Genomic DNA, 5,673 nt, shown 5'->3' with positions numbered 1-5,673 from the left:
AATTCTTAACTTATCAGTCCACCTAATTTTCAACATTCGTCTATAGGACCACATCTCACATGCTTCGATTCTCTTCTGTCCGGTTTTCCCACAGTCCACGTTTCATTACCACGCAATGCTGTGCTCCAGACGTACATTCTCAGAAATTTATTCCTCGAATTAAAGCCTATGTTTGATACTAGTAGACATCTCTAGGCCAGAAATTTAATTTTCGCCAGTGCTAGTGTACATTTAATGTCCTCCTTGCTCTGTCCGTCATTCGTTATTTTGCTGCCTAGGTAGCAGGATTACATAATTTCATCTACTTCTGTGACCATCAGTCCTTTAGTTCCTGAAGAGGGGCAGCAGCCTTTCCAGTAGCTGTAGAGGCAACAATCTGGATATTGAGTGATATTGCCTTGTAACACTAACCAAAAGGGCCTTGCTGTGCTGGTACCGCGAACGGCTAAAAGCAGTGGGAAACTACAGCCGTAATTTTTCCCGAGGGCATGGAGATTTACTGTATGATTAAATGATGATGGCGTCCTCTTGTGTAAAATATTCCTGAGGTAAAATAGTCCCCCATTTGGATCTCCGTTCGGGGACTACTCAAGAGGACGTCGTTATCAGGAGAAAGAAAACTGGCGTTCTACGGATCGGTGCATCGAATGTCAGATCCCTTAATTGGGCAGGTAGGTTAGAAAATTTAAAAAGGGAAATGGATAGGTCAAAGTTAGATGTAGTGGGAATTAGTGAAGTTCGGTGGCAGGAGGAACAACACTTTTCGTCATGTGAATTCAGGGTTATAAATACAAAATCAAATAGTGGTAATGCAGGAGTAGGTTTAATAATGACAAAACAATAGGAGTGCAGGTAAGCTACTACAAACAGCATAGTGAACGCATTATTGTGGCCAAGATAGACACGAACCTCACGCCTACTACAGTAGTACAAGTTTATATGCCAACTAGCTCTGCAGATGACGAAGAAATTGAAGAAATGTATGATGAGATAAAAGAAATTGTTCAGGTAGTGAAGGGAGACGAAAAATTAATAGTCATGGGTGTCAGGAATTAGATAGTAGGAAAAAGGAGAGAAGGAAACATAGTAGTTGAATATGATTGGGGGTAACAAATGAAAGAGGAAGCCGCCTGGTAGAATTTTCCACAGAGCTGAACTTAATCATAGCTAACACTTGGTTCAAGAATCATAAAAGAAGGCTGTATACATGGAAGAAGCCTGGAGACACTAGGAGGTATCATATAGATTATATAATGGTAAGACAGAGATTTAGGAACCAGGGGCAGATGTGGACTCTGACCACAATCTATTGGTTATGAACTGTAGATTAAAACTGAAGAAACTGCATAAAGGTGGGAATTTAAGGAGATGGTACCTGGATAAACTGACTAAACCAGACGTTACACAGAGTTTCAGGGAGAGCATAAGGGAAAAATTGGCAGGAATGGGGGAAGAAGTACAGTAGAAGAAGAATGGGTACCTCTGAGGGATGAAGTAGTGAACGCAGCAGAGGATCAAGTAGGTAAAATGACGAGGGCTAGTAGAAATCCTTGGGTAACAGAAGAAATATTGAATTTAATTGATGAAAGGAGAAAATATAAAAATGCAGTAAATAAAGTAGGCAAAAAGGAATACAAACGTCTCAAAAATGAGATCGACAGGAAGCGCAAAATGGCTAAGCAGGATTGGCTAGAGGACAAATGTAAGGATGTAGAGGCTTATCTCACTAGGGGTAAGATAGATGCTGCCTACAGGAAAGTTAAAGAGGCCTTTGGAGAAAAGAGAATCACTTGTATGAATATCAAGACCTCAGATGGAAATCCAGTTGTAAGCAAAGAAGGGAAAGCAGAAAGGTGGAAATAGTACATAAAGGGACGATGTATTTCAGGACAATATTATTGAAATAGAAGAGGATGTAGATGAAGATGAAATGGGAGATACATTACTGTGTGAAGAATTTGACAGAGCACTGAAAGACCTGACTCGAAACAAGGCCCCGGGAGTAGACAACATTCCATTAGAACTACTGACAGCCTTGGGAGAGCCAGTCCTGACAAAACTCTACCATCTGGCGGGCAAGATGTATGAGACAGGCGAAATATCCACAACTTCGAGAACAATATAATAATTCAAATCCCAAAGAAAGCAGGTGCTGACAGATGTGGGCATTACCGATCAATGAGATTGATAAGTCACAGCTGCAAAATACTAACGCGAATTCTTTACAGACGAATCGAAGAACTTGTAGACGCCGGCCTCGGGGAAGATCGCTTTGGATTCCGTAGAAATATTGGAACACGTGAGGCAATACTGACCTTACGACGCACCTTAAAAAAAAGATTAAGGGAAAGGAAACCTACGTTACTAGCATTTTTAGACTTAGAGAAAGCTTTTAACAATGTTGACTGGAATACTCTCTTTCAAATTACAAAGGTGGCAGGGATAAAATACAAGGAGCGAAAGGTTATTTACAATTTGAACAGAAACCAGATGGCAGTTACAAGAGTCGAGGGGCATGAAAGGGAAGCAGTGGTTGGAAAGGAGTGAGACAGGGTTGTAGCCTCTCCCCGATGTTATTCAATCTGTATATTGAGCAAGCAGTAAAGGAAACAAAAGAAAAATTCGGATTAGGTATTAAAATCCATGGAGAAGAAATCAAAACTTTGACGTTTGCCGATGACAATGTAATTCTGTCAGAGACAGCCAAGGACGTGGAAGAGCAGTTTAACTGAATGGACAGTGTCTTGAAAGGAGGATTAAAGATGAAGATCAACAAAATCATAACGAGGGTAATGGAATGTAGTGGAATTAAGTCAGGTGATGCTTAGGAAATTAGATTACGAAATGAGACACTTTAAGTAGTAAAGGAGTTTTGCTATTTGGGGAGCAAAATAACTGATGATGGTCGAAGTAGAGAGGATATGAAATGTAGACTGTTAATGGCAAGGAAAACGTTTCTGAATGACAGAATTTTGTTAACATCGAGTATAGATTTAAGTGTCAGGAAGTCGTTTCTGAAAATATTTATATGGAGTGTAGCTATGTATGGAAGTGAAACGTGGACGATAAATAGTTTGGACAAGCAGAGAATAGAAGCTTTCGAAATGTGGTGCTACAGAAGAAAGCTGAAGATTAGATGGGTATCACGTAACTAATAAGGAGGTATTGAATAGAATTTTGTGGCAGAAATTGACAAGAAGAAGGGATCGGTTGGTAGGACATGTTCTGAAGCATCAACGGACCACCATTTTAGTATTGGAAGGCAGCGTGGAGGGTAAAAATTGTAGAGGTATACCATGAGATGAATACACTAAGCAGATTCATAAAAGATGGAGGTTGCAGTAGGTACTGGGAGATGAAGAAGCTTGCACAAGATAGAGCAGCATGGAGTGCTGCATCAAACCAGTCTCTGGAATGAAGACCACAACAATAATCCTGGAGTTAAGTTTCTTGTTATTCTCATATCTGCTATCTCTCCTTTCGCCTTTCTTCAATTTACTCTCAAATCATGTTCTGTTCTAGTTAGACTGTTCATTCCATTCAGTAGACAATGTCATTCTTCTTCACTTTCAGTCTGGATAGCATTGTCACCAGCGAATCGTATCATTGATAGCCTTTCGCCTTGAATTTTAATTCCACTTTTTAATCATTCTTTTATTCCCATCACTGCTTCTTCCGTGTACAAATTGAACAGTAGGGGCGAATGACTACATCCCTCTCTTCCACCATTTTTAATCCGAGCACTTGCACGTCCATATGCACGTATTGTTTATTACCCGTCTCTCCCTATAGCTTATACCTATTTTTCTCAGAATTCGAACATATTGCACTATTTTACATTGTTGAACGCTTTTTCCAGGTCCACAAATCCTATGAACGTGTCTTGACTTTTCTTTAGTCTTGCTTCCATTACCAACCGCAACGTCAGAGTTGCCTCTCTGGCACAAACTGATCGTCATGTAACACATCCTCAATTTTCTTTTCCATACTATTCTTGTGAACAACTTGGATCGATGAGCTCTTAAGCTGACTGTGCGATAATTCTCGCACTTTTCAGCTGTTGCAGTCTTCGGAATCGTGCGGATGACATTTTTCCGAAAATCAGATTGTATGTCATCAGTCTCACATATTCAACACACCAACGTGAATAGTCATCTTGTTGCCACTTTACCCAATGCTTTTAGAAATTCTGATGGAGTTTTATGTATCCCTTCTGCCTTATTCGATCTGAAGTCCTCCAAAGCTCTTCTAAATTCAGATTCTAATAGTGAACCCCTATCTCTTCTAAACTAAATTCTTTTTCTTCTTCTGTCACATTGGACAAATCATCCCCCTAATAAAGGCCTTCAGGGTATTGTTTCAATCTATCTGCTCTCTCCTACACATTTAACAGTGGAATTTCCGTTGCGATCATAACGTTACCACCATTGCTTTTAATTTCGTCGATTGCTGTTTTGACTGGCCTGTATACTGGGTCAGTCCTTCCGACAACCATTTCTAGTTCGATTTCTTCATATTTTTCAGCTGCCTTTTCGTCTTAGCTTCTCTGCACTTCCTATTTATTTCTGTCCTCAGTGACTTGTATTTCTGTATTCCTAAATTTCTCTGAACATTTTTGTACTTCAAAACGGTTCTAATGCCTCTAAGCACTATGGGGCTTACATCTGAGGTCATCAGTCCCTTAGACTTAGAACTACTTAAAACTACCTAAGGACATCACGCACATCCATGCCCGAGGCAGGATTCGAACCTGCGACCGTAGCGGTCGCGCGATTCCAGACTGAAGCGCCTAGAACCGCTCGGCCTCCGCGGCCGGCTTTTATACTTCAACTGATATATTTCTTCTGTTACCAATAGCTTCTTCACTGCTACCTTCTTTGTGCCATGTTTTCGGTGCGTTTCCGTTGTATTCTTTCATCGATGGAGGCAGCTCGGTGGCGGCGGATGGAATAAACAGGCCGCACGGAGGTGAGACGCCACGACCCGGTGCCCGCGGCTTTCCCCCCACCATGCGCAGTCGCGCAGATTCCACTCGCTCTTGATTGGCCGGGCTGGTGTAGAGAATGCAGAAAATCCCGTGATCGAGCGGCTATGAAGACCCGGACGAGAGGTGAACCCACCTGAAGATGGCAAGTAAGAGACTTGCTGAAACGTCGCTGGAGTATGACGCATTCACTCGACTGTCAACCCAAGAAGATTTTATCATCGAGGTTCGCCGAGAAAGCCGGCATTCTCATATACCGAATTATCAGTTTATAAGTCATTGTTGCCGGCCGCGGTGGTCGTGCGGTTCTAGCGCTGCAGTGCGGAACCGCGGGACTGCTACGGTCGCAGGTTCGAATCCTGCCTCGGGCATGGATGCGTGTGAGTCCTTAGGTTGGTTATGTTTAAGTAGTTCTAAGTTCTATGGGACTGATGACCTAAGATGTTATGTCCCATAGTGCTCAGAGCCATTTGAACCATAATTCATTGTTGCAAAACACTAACATGATTTATTTACAGAAGATTCGAGAAACTGCTAGAAGCCGACCTCAGGGAAGGTCCGTTTGGATTCGGTAGAAATGTAGGAACACGAGAGGCAATACTGCCCTTTCGACTTCTTCTAGAACATAGGAAAGACAAACCTACGTTCATAGCAATTGTAGATTTAGAGAAATCTTTTGACAGTGGTGA

Source organism: Schistocerca gregaria, chromosome 5, assembly GCF_023897955.1.
Source record: "Schistocerca gregaria isolate iqSchGreg1 chromosome 5, iqSchGreg1.2, whole genome shotgun sequence".
In the NCBI taxonomy this organism is placed as follows: domain Eukaryota; kingdom Metazoa; phylum Arthropoda; class Insecta; order Orthoptera; family Acrididae; genus Schistocerca; species Schistocerca gregaria.
This window is presented reverse-complemented; position numbering follows the sequence as displayed.